Source organism: Sinohyriopsis cumingii, chromosome 13 (assembly GCF_028554795.1).
Source record: "Sinohyriopsis cumingii isolate HCF-2022 chromosome 13, ASM2855479v2, whole genome shotgun sequence".
Classification (NCBI taxonomy): Eukaryota; Metazoa; Mollusca; class Bivalvia; order Unionida; family Unionidae; genus Sinohyriopsis; species Sinohyriopsis cumingii.
The window spans coordinates 53,992,203-54,013,693 of NC_142973.1; the positions used below are offsets into that span (position 1 = coordinate 53,992,203).

Consider the following 21,491-nt stretch of genomic DNA (forward strand, 5'->3'; position numbering starts at 1 on the left):
GTAGAGAAAACCATTCGAGCCAAGCCACATTTTGGATCTACGTGTGTTTGAAAACTTATATTTTCAATGCCGCACCAAGAGTCTGCTGTTATTTCAAAGGGCCAGGTTCACGAATATATTAACATTTGATTCTGTATAAAACAGCATAGTGGTCCTATCCCGTTACCACATCGCATATTTTGCCATTCTGTCAAGAATAACTAAAACTTTAAGAGCGGATTCTTTACGGTTTTCCTTGCTGCTACATTTAACATTTAAGTTCAAATACTCGAGGAAGTCAACTTTTTTTAAAACTTTTATGTCACATAACTGGACAACACAAGCCGAAACGACAGAATATCTACTTACTAAAGAGTACAGGTTTAACTGTTTGCATACGTGTGTTGAAAACAAGTTCACCAAAACATGGTCTCTTCCCTACATAGGTGTGCTATTCGACATAACAGCTCTTTTGACTTCCGAAAACAGTTTCGGAATACCTTAGCGACGATGATGCAGTCTCCGTAAGAAAAGTGACCACTATAACTTGGCATCCACTAACAAGTGCAGCAAAAATGGATACATTGTGCAGATAGAGAAAGCAAGAATATACACAATATTATTTTTCTAATTTTTATTACATATCAGTGCATTGTCAGATAGCAATAAATAATCCTAGATAAAGAAAACATCTGGTGACAGATATCACATGCGATGCAGTATAGCAACAATCGTATGCGGATGGATAAAGAAAATGTACAATTTACCATACTGAGCTGTTATGGATGTGGTAAATTTACAATCAAGTACACTTCAGTTCCACTGAAAATAACGATAGTCAATACCAACCGCAGATATTATTAGCTCTTCTGAACTCTAGAACTAGGATACTCCTCATTTCTTTCTAAAGTACGTACGGAAACGTCTTTTTTTTGCAGTATAGTCTTGCATTGAAAGTGATTTAAAATAATAATTGTCCACACCACACTATTATCGAGATATTAGTACTTTTCTACAGCAATATTCCGTTAATTATTTAAATTTACATTCGTTCTCTTCTTGTATATACAATTTGATACTCGGCATGAAATGCGTTTTGAAAAATGTGGGGGGTGGGTGGTCGGGGGACAACACATATACATGGAATACATTTCCCGAGTTTATGCAAGGAAGTTTTGTAAAAAGAAAACGAAACTTTTATAAATATACATGTATATCTTACTGATTTTTAGAACATTAAGCATGTTTTATTTGTGCGTTGGAAATTTCAAATAATGAAACAATTGCATAACATTTCAAATTTTGTATTTCTCTTGATGCCACAAACGTTTTAACATGCCATGAAAAGATATTTTCACAGTATCACCCAAAAAGTGAAATAAACCCAGGAGCAAATCGATCAATCAATCAATCGATAAAAAGGCTGACACGTCATCAGTTTCTGTTAGTAACGTACTCACACGACAGTTGCACTTTCTTCCGTTGATTAGCATAATTCCCTCATTGCACCATCTACATATCGAACAGGAAGGTACGTAAAATGACATTTTCAAGACCAACATGTCTATATTTTGCCTCAATAACTGGTGATTAAACATTCTACTATTTCGCTTGCAGTCAGAGGTCTTGTTTCCTTTATCAAGACGTTAATATTGTGTTTAAATTATTAAATCACAAGGGTGAATTTCTTTTGGCAATAACGGTCGTGGCAGTCAAGTTCAAACTCGGAATATTTGGATCCTCATCAACTTCAGTAACCATCTTTCTTCAGAATGCCGACCATCGTACAATTTTTACAGTTCACTCGGATAATCCTTCTACTTGTTGCAATAGTTCTCATTCACATCGAAGACCTGCTCCTTTCCTATGATATGGTGCATCTAGTGCACAAAATCTGCTCCATTAATACGATGAACAACTTGACTGACACGGCTGCCTGTGAGCTGCACTCGGTTTAAGTTGTTCTTTCCTTTAAGGTCAAAGTTTGCATGGACGAGTTCACCAGATGATGTATATATGGGGTGCGTGCGTATACTGACAAGGTCATCAAAAGTTATAGTTTCATTTGTTTCAGCGACGCCAATTATGCTTTGTTGTTGTGCATTGAGACTACACAGGTTAATGGAGAGTTTCGATAAGGCATCAGGTCCGATCAGAAAAGCGCCACCCTATGCAAAAAATATATACGATTTATTGCAGTGCTGAAAAAGTTCTGTTAGAAAATACTAACAGCCAGTCACTGACAAAAGCCCTATTGCCCTATCCTCTATGCAAGATGCATAATTATATTAAATATAAACAGCATACAGATTTTATCAGGTTTGAACACCTGTGTATAATGCACAGTAAACAAGCTGATAATAAACGATACGATTCTAATTTCTCGGCGGTAGATACCGTGAAGCGCCCGTAAACTGTTCGAAGATGCTTACGGTACTGCCCCACAACTTCAGGGGCAATTTCCGTCCAACATGTCTGCATTTCTTAAAATTACAAACGTGTCTTGACATTCTTGAATAATGTGAAAAACATTCTAATTAATCATTTCGGATAATTAATAAGTGGTCTTTTAGTGAATAATTCCAGCTGAAAAAGTATTTCCAGGCTCGATGCGCGATACGGAAATTTTGCGTGTGCGATTGGGATTCACAGACTGAACATCTGTATCGAATGCCAGGTCAGCCATGTGTGATTACATGGGTATAAGCCATGCAAGATTAAATGGATATCAGCCATGCAAGATTAAATGGTACCAGCCATGTAAGATTAAATGGGTATAAGTCATGCAAGATTAAATGGGTATTTTTGCAAGATTAAATAGTATCAGCCATGTAAGCTTAAATAGTATCAGCCATGCAAGATTAAATGGGTATCAGCCATGCAAGATTAAATGGGTATAAGCCATGCAATATTAAATGGCTATAAGCCATGCAATATTAAATGGGTTTCAGACATGTAAGATTAAATGGATTTAAGCCATTTAAGATTAAATGGGTATAAGCCATGTAAGATTAAATGGGTATAAGCCATGTAAGATTAACTGGTTTTCAACCATGTAAGATTAAATGGGTATCAACGATATAAGATCAAATGGGTATCAGCGATATAAGATTAAATGGGTATCAGCCATGTAAGATTAAATGGGTATAAGCCATGTAAGATTAAATGGGTATAAGCCATATAAGATTAAATGGGTATCAGCCATGTAAGATTAAATGGGCATAAGCCATGTAAGATTAACTGGTTTTCAACCATGTAAGATTAAATGGGTATCAACGATATAAGATCAAATGGGCATCAGCGATATAAGATTAAATGGGTATCAGTCATGTAAGATTAAATGGGTATCAACCATGTAAGATTAAACGGGTATAAACCATGTAAGAATAAATGGGTAAAAGTATTGTAAGATTAAATGGGTATAAGCCATGCAAGATTAAATGGTATCAGCCATGCAAGATTAAATGATATCAGGCATACAAGATTAAATGGGTATCAGCCATATAAGATGAAACGGATATAAGCCATGCAAGATTACATGATATCAACCATATCAGATTAAATGATATCAGCTATGTAAGATTAAATGGGTATTAGCCATGTACGATTAAATGGATATCAGCCATGTTAGATTAAATGCTTATCAGCCATGAAAGATTACATGGGGATCAGCTATGCAAGATTAAATGGTTTCAGCCATATCAGATTAAATGAGTATCGGCCATGTAAGATTAAATGGGTACCAGTCATGTAAGATTAAATGGGTATCGGCCATGAAAGATTAAATGGGCATAAGCCATGTAAGATTAAATGGTTTTCAACCATATAAGATTAAATGGGTATCAACGATATAAGATAAAATGGGTATCAGCCATGTAAGATTAAATGGGTATAAGCCATGTAAGATTAAATGGGTATTTTTGAAAGATTAAATAGTATCAGCCATGTAAGATTAAATGGGTATAAGCCATGTAAGATTAAATGGGTATCAGCCATGTAAGATTAAATGGGTATTTTTGCAAGATTAAATAGTATCAGCCATGTAAGATTAAATAGTATCAGCCATGTAAGATTAAATGGTATCAGCCATGTAAGATTAAATGGGTATCAGCCATGTAAGATTAAACGGGTATCAGCCATGCAAGATTACATGGCTATAAGCCATGCAATATTAAATGGCTATAAGCCATGCAATATTAAATGGGTTTCAACCATGTAAGATTAAATAGTATCAGCCATGTAAGATTAAATGGGTATCAGCCATGCAAGATTACATGGCTATAAGCCATGCAATATTAAATAGCTATAATCCATGCAATATTAAATGGGTTTCAGCCATGTAAGATTAAATAGGTATCAGCCATGCAAGATTACATGACTATAAGCCATGCAATAATAAATGTCTATAAGCCATGCAATATTAAATGAGTTTCAGCCATGTAAGATTAAATGGATCTAAGCCATGTAAGATGAAATGGATTTAAGCCAGGTAAGATTAAATGGGTATAAGCCATGTAAGATTACATGACTATAAGCCATGGAATATTAAACGGCTATAAGCCATGCAATATTAAATGAGTATAAGCCATGTAAGATTAAATGGCTATAAGCCATGTAAGGTGAAATGGGTATAAGCCATGTAAGATGAAATGGGTATAAGCCATATAAGATTACATGGGTATCAGCCATGTAAGATTAAATGGGTATAAGTCATGTAAGATTAAATGGGTATAAGCCATATAAGATTAAATGGGTATCAGCCATGTAAGATTAAATGGGCATAAGCCATGTAAGATTAAATGGTTTTCAACCATGTAAGATTAAATGGGTATCAACAATATAAGGTTAAATGGGTATCGGCGATATAAGATTAAATGGGTATCAGTCATGTAAGATTAAATGGGTATCAACCATGTAAGATTAAACGGGTATAAACCATGTAAGAATAAATGGGTATAAGTATTGTAAGATTAAATGGGTATAAGCCATGCAAGATTAAATGGTATCAACCATGCAAGATTAAATGGTATCAGCCATGCAAGATTAAATGGTATCAGCCATATCAGATTAAATGGGGATAAGCCATGTAAGATTAAATGGTTTTGGCCATGCAAGATTAAATGTATCAGCCATGCAAGATTAAATGGGTATCAGCCATATATTATTAAATGGGGATAAGCTATGCAAGATTAAATGGTTTTGGCCATGCAAGATTAAATGGTATCAGCCATGCAAGATTAAATGGCATCAACCATATCAGATTAAACGGGGATAAGCCATGTAAGATTAAATAATATCAGGGATGTAAGATTAAATGGGTATCAGCCATACAAGATTAAATGGGTATCAGCCATATAAGATTAAACGGTAGCAGCCATCTAAGATTAAATGGGTATCAGCTATGTAAGATTAAATGGGTATTAGTCATGTAAGATTAAACGGATATAAACCATGCAAGATTACATTGTATCAACCATATCAGATTAAATGGGTATCAGCTATGTAATATTAAATGGGTATCAGACATGTACGATCAAATGGTATCCGCCATAAAAGATTAAATGGTATCAACCATATAAGATTAAACGGTAGCAGCGATGTAAGATTAAATGGGTATCAGCCATGTACAATTAAATGGGTATCAGCCATGCAAGATTAAATGGTAGCTGCCATGTAAGATTAAATGGGTATCAGCCATATAAGATTAAATGGGTATCAGCCATGTAAGATTAAATGGGTATCAGCCATATAAGATTAAATGGGTATCAGCCATGTAAGATTAAATGGGTATCAGCCATATAAGATTAAATGGTTTCAGCCATATCAGATTAAATGAGTATCGGCCATGTAAGATTAAATGGTATCAACCATATCAGATTAAATGGGTATCAGCCATGTAAGATTAAATAATATCAGAGATGTAAGATTAAATGGGTATCAGCCATATAAGATTAAATGGTATCAACCATATCAGATTAAATGGGTATCAGCCATGTAAGATTAAATGGATATAAGCCATGCAAGATTAAATGGTATCATCATGTCAGATTAAATGGGTGTAAGCCATGCAATATTAATGGTATCAGCCATGTAAGATTAAATGGGTATCAGCCATGTAAGATTAAATAGTATCAACCATATCAGATTAAATGGGTATCAGCCATGAAAGATTAAATGGTATCAACCATATCAGATTAAATGGGTATCAGCCATGTAAGATTAAATGGGTATAAGCCATGCAAGATTAAATGGTATCATCATGTCAGATTAAATGGGTGTAAGCCATGCAATATTAATGGTATCAGCCATGTAAGATTAAATGGGTATCAGCCATGTAAGATTAAATGGGTTTCAGCCATGTAAGATTAAATGGGTATAAGCCATACAAGATTAAATGGCTATAAGCCATGCAGGATTAAATGGTTTTCAACTATGTAAGATTAAATGGTTATCAGCCATATAAGATTAAATGGGTATCAGCCATGCAAGGTTAAATGGTTGTTGTTTGTCTGAATTTGGATTTTTAATGTAGCATTAACAATTTTTCAGTCATATCGCTACGATGTCTGCAGTGTGGCAGTTTATAGTGATGTCTGGTACTGGGGCATTATGCCGAAGACGTGTTGCATGATGTCCCACCCAGTTACATTATCCTGACACCATCCTGACCAGGCATTGGTTAGTGCCAGTTTTGTAAGTCTTTGGTATGACTCAGCTGGGGATCGAACCCACGGCCTCCCATTTCCGAGGCGGTCGCTCTAATCACAAGGCCACCGGAGCGGTACAAATGAAAGATTGTTGTTGTTCTTGTTGTTGTATGGTTTAATTCCATTTTCAGCACAAGATACATGGCGGCCAGTATAAATGGTGGAGGAAGAACCCGGGAAGACCCAAGAAAGAACCACCGACCCACGAGAAGCTACTGGCAAGCTTTCTCACATACCCACATTGGCCGAGACTCGAACCATCGCAGACAGAGGTAAGATGGCAGTGATCCGTGACGGTGAACGCTTTAGACCACTCGGCATCTCGGGGGCCCCGATTAAATGGGACCAACCTTGTCAGATGAAATTTGCATCGTCCATGTAAGATTAAATGTGTATAAGCCATGCAAGATTAAATGGTATCAGCCATATCAGATTAAATGGGTATCAGCCATGTAAGATTAAATGGGTATCAGCCATGCCAGATTAAATGGATAAAAGCTATGTTAGATTAAATGGGTATGTGACACATGCACTATGTAAAATCATCTGTTCACCATAAGATTCTTGAACTAAACCTTGACACAATGTTTACAAAATCCAATAACTTGTTCAGAATTTTCATTGCTCGCTGAATTGTCCTCGGAGTTCTGATGAAGTCTTGAATTAAATATGCACCTGCTTTGCACGCTCTTTTCGTCTTCTCCACCAGGCTCTGTTCGTGCTCATCAGGTGACCCGCAGATGACATCACTGCCAACTGCCTCTGCAGCCATAAGCCTTTAGACTGAGCTATCTGCTATGAAAATATTGACTTGTCCCGTTAGATAAGATATGATTTTTTGTGCATACTCTGCGGCTATCCTTCCCGATTGGTGAGCTCCGACGATCAAACACGGACACATTTGGTGGAACAAAATAGTATAGGTAAGAGCATTTTTCAGACAAATAACAAAGTAGCAGAACGAAGTCTACGAGGAAAAATGACAGGAAAATTCGATTAAAAAATTTAATTCATCTCCGAGAGCATCTATGGCGCATACTATTACTTTCGGACATCAGAAGTATATATTTCACTTTTAAAATGCGCTTTCACCTTATTACGATTTGTATATTCATCAAAGACAGTCTGACAAATGGACACATTACAATAATATAAACGTTCATGTCTTACATTTCCGTTCGTGTTTCTCAACGTGCGTTTGGCCAAGAGGGCACTGTACACCAAGTAACATGTTTTTCTGAGTCTTCACACGTATCCATTGTGACGACGGGGTTCCTGCTTGGGGTTTAAAGTTCGACCTTATTTTCTTTCGTTTTTCCTACCAGATAGGAATTATCAAGTTTATTCTCGCAGTCTTTGACAGTCATGGTTTACTGAAATAAGAATAAAAGTAGTAAGATATCATAATCTACCGTTAATATTGGGCTAAATATTATGAAGCAACCGTTTTATCTATATAAGAGACTGCATGAACAAATAAACGTCTTTGCATCAAACTATCAACGTTTTGAAGCTAAACTTGTCACCGGTGTTACCGATGAATAATAAGATCCGGACAACTTCGAGTCTATTTCAACCATAAGTATGTTTCAGGAGTTAGCAATGCACTGTGCAGCAATGTAACCAGCAACCAGCACCAAATTTACCAAAATCAGTATTTGTTTTTGCCACCAAAATAAAAACGTATCACAATGTAAATTAACGATATTTACTGCGGACTCGAGGTTTTTCGGATCTTACCTTTCGGTCAATGGTGAAATCCAAGACTATCCGAATGCCAAACGGCACTGCTAGACGGCACTTGTTCAGACGTCAAAATCGACGAACAGTTATTGCATTTTCTCCAATATGCCACAGACTGAACGAAGTGTGTCGAGCTGTTTTGAAAATTGTACTATTCTTGATTACGACTGGCTTAAGTTGGAAATTAGCAGACGCAATTAGGATAAACTAGCAGTGTTGGAACTACCGAGGGGTGCGGACTGGTGTCTTCCCTTGTGTTATATTGTTACAGGTTAGAACCCCATCGCTTGATTCATTAACGCATGCTCCTAATTTTCTTTGTAACGAACTTAAAGAAAAAATTAAAGAGAAATATTTTTCTCGTGTTGAATTTGATAGTTATTCTCGAAGGTCTGAAATTTTAAAACCTGAGTATCCTAACATAAATACTGATGGTTAGTTTAAAATGTATATATCATGTGTATTATACCAAACCCCAGGCTAGAAGTAATGATCAAGTATATAATAAATACATTGACGAAATAAATAAATTTTATTTGGAGTCACAACTTCAACAACAACGACAGTCTCTCCAGCAAGAACCTTCCTATCAACTTCCTCCACCGCAGCAACAAAAAGAGCGACAAAAACAACCACAATCTCCTTCACGAATTCCTCGACCACAAAAACAAAAACTACAACCTCCTCAACAACAATTACCATGCTTAATTAATGTTAGGAATAAATTTACGTCTAAAGGTATTAGCCTTATCACAAATTTGCCACGTGGACACCGTCAAATAGAAAAATATGTAAAATCTGAATATCTTCTTCATTGGAATAATAATGATGATTGGATTAAGGATGTCTATTTCATACATAGCAATAGACCTGCAGAAGATGATGACCCATATTTTCGATATATTAAACGTGATGTCGAACTAAAAAAGAGACAAGAAGAAGAATTTCGTGACTTATTTAGCCCAGGCGCTACTGGAAGCGGTTTTTCTACTCAAGGAAGTGGTCTTATTACTTGTCCTGACATTATTCTTGCCGATGTTTACCGACTAGAAATTCTGATCGGAGGAAACGTGCAGGAAATAATTCGCCAGAAATTATTACCAGAAATTATTAATGAAATATCTGATATTTGTCGAAGATTATTTACAGGCGGTGTTATTGATCGCAACATATATCATTCTTTTATTAATGAAATTGCCGATGATTATTACAGTGACTGAAAACAATTAATCAGCATGTAATTTAAAAATGATTATACACACTGCTCAACTTGGGCCGATCATAGTCAGGGTAGTAAATTCACGATTACCAACTTAAAAAGCAATTTACTGAGATGGACTCGGTGGTGTCGTTATGGGTTTATTTAAGAGAATAGCGCCAAAAGCAATACCGACTGGATTGCAAAACAATTAGGGATGAAGGCTATTGAGGCTGTTCGTGATAAAGGTATTAGTGATATTGGTAATGTTGCCGGTAAAGCATTTTCATCGATCAAAGAAAGATTATTAGCTCGATTAGTACGAAGAAAACCACAACCAGTAAAATTATCCAGTACTGAAGTTATGCCTGCAAAAATTAGTAAAATAATATATGAAGCTGCAAATGAAAAACTAGCAGAATTGGCTGTTAATGAAGTTGTTCCTAGAAAGTTTACTAATGAAATTATGCCTACAAATGCAAGTTTTATTTCAGGAAGTGGTCACTGTGTTAGACGAAGATAGTTATAATAAGATGTTTAAGCGTATATCCGATCTAGCGTTCGATATGGATGCACCAATTCTTAAAGATGAATCCATACGCGATTATCAGTATTATTCTTATGACGCACGTGTACCTAATGCACGAGGAAGAATCGAAATACAAGTTCAAGATACAAGTAGATATTACTTACCTGCTGAAGCATTTATTGAAGTAGAAGGAGAGCTTGTAACAGATGTTCCTCTTAATACAGCATATGGAGTTGACACCATAGTTGGTTTTGTTAATAACGGTATTATGGCGTCATTTGATAGCGCTACGTACATGATTGATGGAAGAAACATTTGAACAATTCAAAAAGACGTTGATGCTGCTACAACGATAATAAATTTAGCAAGATATTCAGATCATTATTCAAGATCAGCTGGTCCGTCAATGATGTTCGCCAAAGATAACACTGATCATCCTGATCACAGACAACATTTAAAAGTACAAGCACCACGAAATAAGTAGTGAATGGGGCCACCCTAGCGACAATGGGAATTAGCATTACAGATCCCCCCTGGGCCACTCTAGCGACAAGGGAAATTTAACATGGAGAAAAACCCTGGGCCACTCTAGCGACAAGGGAAATTTAACATGGAGAAAAACCCTGGGCCACTCTAGCGACAAGGGAAATTTAAGATGGAGAAAAAACCCTGGGCCACTCTAGGGACAATGGGAATTGAACATGGGGAATAGAGTTTGGGCTTGTCTAGGGACAAGGGGAATTGAACATGGGGAATAGAGTTTGGGCTTGTTTAGGGACAAGGGGAATTTAACATGGGATTTTTTTTTTAAAAAAAAATTAAAAAAAGGGTAGGCAATCGAAAGTCATTCTCTTTTCGAGACCTATGAGTGGCCCTGAAAAGGACCTTTGGGTTTCTTCTTCTAATTTCTTCTATTTCTCCACCAACTTCTTATTTTCTCTCCTACACTCTTTCTCTTCTTTTCTTCCTTTTTTTTCTCTTCTTTTTTCTTCTCCTCCTCTTCTTTCTTCCTCTTCTCATTTTCTTCTTCTTTTTCAATTTTTTCATTCCATGTTCTTATTCTTATCCTTTCCTCTTCATCCTCCTTCTCCTTTATTTCTTTCATCACAGCACTTATCATTTCCTTTACTTTTCTTAAGTTGTTAATCTCCATCTTCACTCGATGGGGGCTATAAGAATAGTGATCTTCATTTAGCCTCACTAGCATTTGTTCCATCATGCCCAAATTGTCCAGGACGTCTTGCAATGTTTGCATTTTATCGAGGTGGTTTGAAGCCATCTTCTCTGTAGAATGGTTTGAACGACGAATACTGTGGGTTCTTATAGTGAAAGCGCGGACGTGATGGAAAACATCCCCCTAAGACATAAAATTGATATTACCTAGATCATGACCAAACAACGCGCGGACGTGAAGGAAAACATTCTCTACTTTTCTCATTTCATATGATCTACTATCCACATACGTGAACCAGCAATAAACAAACCCCAAATCTACTATTTACACACGCAAATCATTAAAACGAAATCCATAATCTACTATCCACACAATCGTACGTGAGCGGTTACAAAACCCTAACTATACTCTCCACATACGCTAACAAACAATAAACAAACCCATAATCTACTATTCACACAAACGTACCTGAGCGCTTACAAACACAAACACACAAACACATACACTCACACTATGAAAAAGAGTCAGTGTTTTTATTCACACTACTCTACCTACACACATTGGCAAATCGATTGTTATTTCTTTTCTAGAGTATTGGGTAGCCCTGAAAAGGGCTGTTTGTTTTTTAACTCCAGATGCAACTATCTAATGATGGCACCTTCCAGGCCTGGCACCGCACACACATCTTCTTCCCCAGCCTCCTTTTACTTTTCTTCTTGGGAGTGCAGAGGCGGGATAAGTGGCTTCAGAATCCCAATTTTCTGTCTCTGGGATTCTGAAATTTTCTCTCTCCTTTTCCTCCTCTTCTTTTTTTCTTCTTTCCTCCTCCTCTTTCATCCTTGCCTCTTCGACAATGGCCTCCGCGGCCAGTTCATTTAGTATGCGCCTGGCATATTCCATGTGCATCTGGAGTTCTAGCAGTTTCACAATTCTGGTATTCATTGTCTTGTCAACGAATGAACAGGGTAGCTAGACTGCCAAGCGAGTTTCAATTTATACTGAAAGCGCGGACGTGATGGAAAACATCCCCTAAGACAAAATTGATCCTACCTAGATCATGACCAAACAACGCGCGGACCTAAAAGAAACACTCACTCACTTTTTTATACTACCCATTACTATTCTAAAAATTTTCATTGATCCCTTCAATATACTATCCACATACGCAAAGCAATCAAACCCCAAATCTACTCTTCCCACACGTCAAACAGCAAAAAAAACTCATGATTTTAATCTACTATCCGCACCAACGTACGTGAGCACTTACAAACACACAATCCTATACACAAACACATACACTCACATCACAAAAGAGTCAGTGTTTATATTCACACTACTCTACCTACACACATTGGCAAATCGATTGTTATTTCTTTTCTAGAGTATTGGGTAGCCCTGAAAAGGGCTGGGTTTTTTTTTGTTTGCTATGGCAATCTTTTAGTTTCTAAGAATGCGTCGTCCTCTGAGGACAGACTTTCTGACGATAGGTCTGTTTCTTCGGAAAGAGAAGAAGAACTCTTTGGTGTCGATACGACAATCGACAAAGCCTCTGTCAGGTTCAGGTTCCTGCTGCTGCTGCTGTTGTTGTTGTTGTTGCTGCTGTTGCTGCTGTCTCTGAAGTCTGTACTTCTCTGTCCATTCTTCTTTCTCCCTGTTCACTTCTTCTCTGAAGAGCTCTTCTATTAGGTCTTCAGTAACTTTTAACATTCTCACATTCTCTATCTCTTCTGGCTTCGGTATCAGACTGTGTCTGACCCTATGGAAATTCACGTAGGCTTCGTTTAGCTTAGCTAGTTTGGAGCACATCTTCGTAGGAGGATGAGTCGACAATGGATGGTTAGACTGGAAACTCCCCCCGGTTCTTAAAGTCAAAGCGCGGACGTGAAGGAAAACATCCCTCCACGGTTTTCGAGCCGGAACGTTCAATGAGTGTCATGAGAGGGATAGTAAGAAGTCAAAGAGCATGAATCAACATTCTTATAGCCAAACAAAAGACAAAGGCATTTTTTTCAAAACACAACATTTTTTATTCAAAATCACTTAACACTAACCAACAACAATAACATTTTTTAACAATAATCCAACAATATAACATCAAACATTTTTTTTTCAAATGACAAACATTTTTTTCAATTTACACATTATTTTGGACAGGGTTGGCAACGTTGTGAATGAAAATGTGATTTCCATTGTTGGAAGTCATTAGGCCATTGATGGACACTACGTTTCCTAGCTTGAGACAAAAGATAAGCATAATGGTCACAAAACCATCGATCTACCTTCACATCATTTCTAGAAGAAGAACGAGGATCAAAATGAGTCACTAAATGTTCTAAGGAATAGCCCAGGCTGCGATGATGCAGAAAATACACACAATATTGTCCACACACCAAGGAATCTGTGCCTTGTAATTTCACATTATTGAATCGGGTGGTCTGAGCATTTCTTCTCATAAAGTCAATGATATCGTCTTCCAAAGGGGGCAATCCGTACGAATCGAAATATTCCACACATCCTTCTTGAGGAAAGTAGACGGCTACCCAGTGGGTTCCTGGGAGATGACTGTCGTCCGTGTTGATCACGTAAACTAGATGGTCTTGAGGTTTGCGATGAGGGAGTTCATCTTTAGCACAGACGATAGGATTCCAAGAAGCCGTATACGAACTGTGGTTCAAAAGGTAATAAAGTTCCCAGGTATCCATGTTTTGTTTTTTCTTCTTCACAGGTAATAATAAGTCATCAATTCGATCCTGACTTTTTGCTTGAAAATGTCTGACAAATAACCGTTTCTTCGTTTCGTTTCCTCACCCTGATTCAGGAGAGCTTCGATACGATGGATCTCTTGAGTGGTTAATGGTGGACAAGAATGTTCACGCAAGTCTTTATACCACTGGTGCAACACGTCTTCGTTCGAGATGAGACTCCAAGCTTCGTCCAGATACTCGTCCAATTTTTCTTCTTGACTCAGCATCAGGCATTTATCGTGTTGAATTTGACTGGGATGATCGTTTTAACATCCATAGCACTCTTTCTTGATCAATTCCGTCATTTTTTCGACCAAGTGTTTGGCAAAACAGGAGACTAAATGGGCTTCTTGTTCTGGCCATTTTGACTTCATCATGATCACTTCTTCTTTTTCCATTGTCTCCTCACATTTCATCTCCAAAGTTTCTCCACTAGGTAAAGAGGGATAACAGTCTTCCATGGCTTCTAATAGTCTAGAATGACTTCTCTCAAACTGTTGATTTCTATGGTATTATCGAATTCTGCGTACAGGATGACGTTCACTATGTGATCTGGAGGTGGGTCTGCAAACTGAAGTTCCACACGAATCTGGCCTGATTTTATAGGGTGAAAATGTCCCTCGTCGCTGCCCTGGTCTGGAGTGAAATCGAAAGCCCACAAAGCATAGCCTCCTGCGTAATCTTCGTACGTAATACCGTGACTGGTGTTGGTTCCTAACTGGCCGGTGGCTTGGTACAGGGACAAGCACGATCTCAAGTAATTCTTGTTGGTAAAGTCAGTTTCGAGAGGTCGGGTACACAAGGTTTTGCCATCGCGACTGACTTCGATTTTCTTCACGTTGAAGTGATGAAAGTTGAAAGGATTTTGATCGAAGTCTCCGTTGAAGGCTGAATTCTTGATCATACCAAGGATTAAACGCTTGGGTAACTGTCCTTGAAACAGATGATCTTCGGTCATGGAATGTTGGTTAGCAGGAATGGTGAACGTTTTCACTTCCACGCGTCGTATGGGATATTTGGCGGTCGTTCTGCTCAACGTCTGACTGATGTCGTTTCCCACTTTGGATAACACTTCCACGCGTCGTACGTAGAGTTTGGCCTCCTCGATTTTGCTTTTAGGATTGCCACTACTAGTAGCATCAGCATCAGCCAACAAATGGAAAACGGCACTGCTGCGATTCAGTCTCAAGCGGACATTGACCCCGTTCAGCAAACACTTCTCTTGCAACCGCATGTCCAAATGCAAACGATCCATCAGGTCTAAATACTTTCCATTTAATATTTTGTTTCTTCGTTCTACAAATCCCTCAATGGTGTCCGTTTTTTTTTTTGGGTCTTCACTAATACCTGTTTTATCAAAATCGCCCGCTTCGTCAGGTTCCCATAGTACGCAGGTTTGAGATGAGTATTCTTGCCGTCTATTCCGTACGTCAAGAGATTTTCCAGGTAGGCACGGTAAGGGTAAGTATCCATGCTGCTGCTGACCAGTTTGTTGTTCAAGTACAAATCCACTGAGCTGAACAAGGAATGCATGAAATTGTTGACGGGAGCTACTTTCTCGTCTACTATAGTATCTCCTCCCTTATCTAGAACTTTGACTTTCAAGTACAAGTAACTACTATTCAGATAGATGTAATCTTCGGGCTGTCCCTTGATTTCAAACTCGATGGGAGCGGAATCTGTCAATGAGGAGACGGGGTTAAATTTCACCCATTGGGATTCTTGCATCGTCATCATGGTAGGTGGCATGGCAAACAGATCCAGTTCCGACTTGGAACAGGCGCAAGACTCTCGGTGCATCATTTTTTTGTTGTTGCTGTGTCTCAATAATCAAAAACGTCTAAGTCTCGAACGGTTCTTCTTTTCTTTGCCATTCTAGCTTTAGACGTGTGAAGTCTGGTGAAAGGGTGTTTTCTTCGTCGTCTCTTTCTGCCTTGTCCTTGCTGAATGCCTGACTCGGTAGTGTGCAGGGCATTTATAGGTGTTTCTCGTCGGCCCAAAAGGTCTTTGCCCGTTTGCAGCAAGACATTTTTGCCTGCCCTCATGAAGGCTTCTTTAGGGTTTTGTTTGTCGATGATGACATTTTGGAGAAATTCTTTGCCTTGCGTCAGTGCCGCATCTTTCAAGGCGTGCAATCCGCGTGTCACCATCGGTTTCAACACCGGAGCCACCGAACGAAAGGTCGATTTCAACATATCTCCTAAACCGTGTCCTCGCTGTCGAGCAACCCCTCGGTACACTGGATACATGACTTACGAATCGCGAGAGAACCGTTTTCGAAAATGGAGTTTCACCGTGACTTTTCCTTTGGTGAATGGAATATTTTGTCCCAAATCTCCTTTTATAGCAATGTTGACCGTGTCCAAATACGACTTGCTGACAGGTAAATAATGAGGATGTACAAATTCGCGGTGAACGTGGTAAGTGTTTCCACCTTCCTCGTCAGTGGCCGTGGCAGAATTTACTTTGAAAGGAATGACACGTAGTAACGGAACAGAGGTGTGTCCCACCACGTTGTACTCCACCACATCGGAGTACACAAAGATCAAATTCAGTCCCTGGTTCAGTTCTACCGGGAAACGAAAATACCTTGCAAAATGCATGTTGTTGTCAATCTCTGCTATGTGAATCGTTTTGGTCTTTTTATCCGTGACCAAACTGAGGTCTCCACCCAAAATGTCATACAATTCAGGGCAAAATTTAATACGTATACTTTTTTCCTCACTTTCAAATTTGATGAGTAGACGGTGAGACAGTTTGTGGTACTCAGTGGTGACACGATTTTTTAGTTCGCTCAGAACTTTGTCAAATGCTGCATGGAATTTGTCAGCGATGGCCTCCACCAGATGTTGACCACTAAAATAATGGCCTGAGTTAATTTTAAAGTGATAAACGTAAAAAGGAGGAAAAGTGTCACTGCTGTTGCTGCGGGGTATTGGGGTCTTGGGAAGTAATTTATGTTGAGAAGTGTTCGTCATGGTTTGCTGCACCGTTGGGTCCAGAATTTCGACGTCAAAATTGTTTTGAGTTTCAGTGAGGTTTTTGATTTGTGTTGGGTAAATCATTTCCACTAAAGCCACTTCCCAATGGGCTTCGTGATCTAATGGGATGGCCTGAGGTAATTTGGCCGTGTAACAGCACAACGTGTTGTGGGGAAACACCTCCATGGAACTGTCACTGGGTAAGGTTAAGTAAAATTGGTTTTGGTGACTCATAATTCCAGAGTTCTGTGGCTGGCCGAGGGGTTACTGGACGTCAGAGGCGTGTCTCCGCTCAAAATGGGGTTGTTATTGTTGTGGTTGGAGTGGTGACTGACACTGGCACTGGACACAAGGTTTCCGTGGTTCCCGTTCGAGGAGAATTTCAGGGAGGGATTGGGAAGCAGGTAACCGATGCAACTGCTCAATAAAATGGTCCACAGTTGTTTGTCTCCTTGTTGCAAACTCAAATTGGCAATGGCTGCCCCGATGACACAATACACCACGAAGATTTGGCAGAAAAAGACGATTTGCGTTTTAGGCGCACGGTCTCCACACCACACCCACAAGGGTTGTTTTTGTAAATCTTGCACAGAAGAACTGGGTGAAGGAGTGGTCGACGTAGCTGCGTCTGTGTGAAAGGGCATGATGGTCACTTCTTTTTATAGTCGATGACTTGCAAAGCGTCGATCCAAGAATCAAAACTGGGTGGATATCCTTTCCAACGTACTTTCACTTCTTTGACACGTCGTTTGCCCACTTTATGGGTTCTGCGTTCGAGAATGCTTTCGATGTCGTACACGTCGTCTTCTTTTTTGGTGACACGTTGTAACTCGGGCAAATAAAACGTTCCTTTGAGCACTTCTCCGTTCATGTCTTCCAATTTATAGACGGCAGGATGACGACCATGCACTCGTCCAGTGACACGAAACAATTCGGTCGTCCAGTTAGGTAAGTAACCTTTGTCGAAAGTGCGTTTGGTTTTGCCAATGCGCACCCAATCTCCTACGGCCAACATTCCACTTTTCTTGGGGACAGCCCTCGTCGGGGACGTACCAAACAGGCGCTCAAACACCAACACTTCGTTCTCAGGAGTCACTTCTTGCGGGGCGCGTCCGATTCTTCGATGGTAAGATTGGTTGTACGCTTGCACCAGGTGCGGTAAGATGTCGATGTACTTCAGAGTGTGGTGATGCGTAAAATATTTCCACATGCGTTCTTTCAAAGTGCGTTGAAAACGTTCCACGATGCTGGCTTTGGTTTCTGGATTCTCGGTGGTAAAAAAATGAATGTCATGTTTCTTTAATTCTTTTTGGAAAGCTTGGTTCAGAAATTCGGTGCCTTTGTCCGTTTGCCATCGAAGAGGGTGACGACCGCTTTGTTTCAACACCCGTTGCAGGGCTCGCACTAACTCGCTGCTCGATTTGGAAGTCAAGGGCACGACCCAGGCAAATTTGGAAAAGACGTCGATGACACAAAACAAATATTTGTAGCCACGATTGTAGCTGGCCAAATGAGAGACATCGGCTAAATCGGCTTGTCATTGATGATCGATGCCTTCCACTCGGGTGCGACTTCTGGCAAACTTGCGTCGAATGGGTTTGTGTAAAGTGTAGGTAGCTTGTTCTTGTAACCATCGTTGCACTTCAGGTAAACGGAGACTTTTCAGTCGAGTTTTGGCAGCACGATACAATTTTTGAACTCCTGCGTAACCTGCAGGATGGGAGGGATCGTAGTAAATGCTGGCTAAGACTTTTTCCATTTTTTTTGGTGTGTTAATAAGTCACCCACTCTTCGGTGATGCTACTTTGGGTGGGTCGAAAGGGTGGTTTAGAAACGGATTTACGTGTCCGATAAGCTACGGGAGTAGAAGTCGAAGGTAGTGGTGGTGGAGGTGGCAATGGAATGGCTTTGGTTTTCATTTCTTTTTTCACTTCTGGTTTCCCTTCTTTCTTTTTCACTTCTGTCGAAGGAGGAGTGGACATCATCTTTTTAACCCAAGCTTTCATTTCTTCTCGTTGGGGTGTGGGGGACGGGGTCAACAAGGATGCTGCAATCTTACTCGAAATGGGAGCTGGTGGCGGTGTTTGAAACACTTCTCGCATCTCTTCTTCCTCAGGTCTTCGTGGGGTAGCATCTCTGGTGACCCCAGGGGATGGTAGTAGTGGTGGTGGTGGTGGTAGTGATGATGGTGCTGGACTTTTCATCAAGGTCTTAAAATCTTTCACAGTGGGGAGAGCTGTTTCGTCTAAAGCTTTCTGGTGAAAGAGTTGCAGTCGTTGCAAGAGTTGACCGTACTTTTGCGATTTTTCTGTTTCGGACAAATCTTGGCGATCCGTCAAGGACTGCAATTCGTGTTGTAACTGGGACATCTCGCTCAAATTGGGATTGGGAGGTAAATGCGGGGTGCGTTGTTCTTGCCACCGATGGTATTCCATTCATCGTTTGTAAGGCACTAAAGCTAGTTTTCGTCCTTCCATGGGGTTGTCAAGGGTCGATTCTGAGATCTTGGGACTTCCGAGGGCCTTTTTATCTTGCTCCCACCAGTCCTCCCAACATGGTTCCCAAGGTTAATTTCAGTATGGGGCCTAACAAGAGGGGTAAAATGCCTCCACGTTGGACCAACATCTTCTTCTTTTGACGAATGGGAATTTTCTTTTGAACCATTTGGCGAAGAACGTGACGATGTTTTCCTAAGCATTGTTTCTGGTGTTTGGACAAAGGGATCGTGCCTTTCAAGACGTTCAAACAACATTCGCACACGGTATCGATGACCTCTTTGGAGGCCGATTGAATGAGTTTTTTTCGTAGAGGTGGAGAAGCTTTGGACAGGACAGATAACATGTCCCCATGTTTGACTAAACGAAGAGGCAGTCCTTTTCTTTTCTTTCCTTGGGGTTGTTTAGAAGAGGGATGCTTTCTGGAGGTGACATCTTCAGGAGCACCAAAACACTGATACCCGGACTTGGTCACATGCCTTTTTTATACTGGAACGCGTCGCCACTGATTGTCTTTACGTCGTATCAATTTGAGGACAGGCATGACACGTCGTGCAGGGGTACGCAACGGACTAAATCGAGCCAGTTCTTGCTTGGACAAATCCAGTAACTTTGTAACATGCCCGATCGTTCTTGAACTTTGATTTTGGGAGAAGGTACTTTATGAGCAGCAGCCACTGTCACTAAATTGGAGGGTCCTGCCACTGGGGAAGTTCTTTTTGGGGTCATCAACGGAGAAGTTCTTGGTGTGATCAACGTCTCCAAGTACTCTTCAGTTCTTGGTGTCATCAACGGGGAAGTGGATGAACGTGAGGCTGCCGGAGACGCAGTCACCGCCGTGGCAGGTCGTGGTTTGCGAGTGTAAGGTTGCGTCCTGGCCGAAGAAGAGCCTCTCTTGCGACTAGTTTTCTTCTGTGGGCTTTTCTTTTTCTGGGGACTTTTTCTCTGTTTCTTTTTCTGGGGGCTTCTTTTCTTTTTCCGGGGTGGTGTCTGGTAAGAGGAGGGTCCCGCCACTGGAGAAGTTCTCCTTGGGTGTCTGGTCTTTTTCTTCTTGGGGCTTCGTTTGACTTTTTTCTTGGGGAGAAGTTTGGGGGCATTAGGATCCCATCTTAAGAGAGAGCGAATGATGACCCCTCCTAGAGTACAGCTACCTCCAGGTTTCAAAATGATTTGTTTTTTGGTTTGAGTGTCGATGCGGGGATCGGCCAGTTGGGTCAAAGCGACTTTGTTTCGATCAAAAAAGCGTTTGGTTTGATGAGGAATCTGAATGATTCCTTGGAGTAATTGACGTGCCGTCACCGTGAATCATCGTAAGACTTCTTTGAGACTAGCTTCTAAGACACGAGCTCGAATTTGTGGATTGTTTTCTCGACTGATGCCATACAAGGCACGAATCAATTTGACGGGAAGATGCGACTAAAGGGACGTCATGTTCAAAATGTGTGTGAGACAGACGAAAAGGGTCTGAGGTTTTCATAGATTTTTTTGTGGAGTGAAATTAAGTCGAGGACGGAGACGTGTACAGGATAAGCCCTCCGTCTTGGCACCAGTGGTGAATCAAGTGGGTACGAAATCGCAAATCATAGGGGGTCGTAGGTTTCAAATCGAGGAGTAAATAGGCGTGTGGAGTTTGAGTGGCATCGTCGTACGCCTGAGTCAGCCAAGGCGTTCCTAACTGTTTGGCTAAGACTTGTACTTGCGATTTATCTCGAGGGCTTTTAAACAAGACCACGTAATGCGCATTGAGATTGATGGTGCGATGGGCTTTACTTTGTTGAAACAAGTTTTGGATGATGTAAACGACACTGGCATTACGGTGATGCCCTTTGCGCGTGAACCGCAGTTTAATTTCTTCTTCGTCTTCTCCTAACATGTCGTCAAAAATGACCAAATGGGTTTGACGGGAGTCAGAGACGATGCCGTCGTCTTCTTTAGGAATGC

The 21,491-nt window shown here is 40.0% G+C and overlaps 1 long non-coding RNA gene across 1 annotated transcript in view; it reads right to left on the minus strand.

The window, feature by feature from the left end:
• Window positions 1–598: 598 nt before the first annotated feature.
• The window catches only part of LOC149785579 (uncharacterized), a 37,427-nt gene continuing 16,534 nt past the window's right edge, over window positions 599–21,491 (minus strand). Inside the window, exons 2-3 of the long non-coding RNA XR_016425423.1 lie at window positions 7,241–8,059; window positions 599–2,147 (exon numbers count right to left, since the gene is read on the minus strand). This is a non-coding gene — a long non-coding RNA (uncharacterized LOC149785579). The remainder of the gene's footprint in view (window positions 2,148–7,240; window positions 8,060–21,491) is intronic.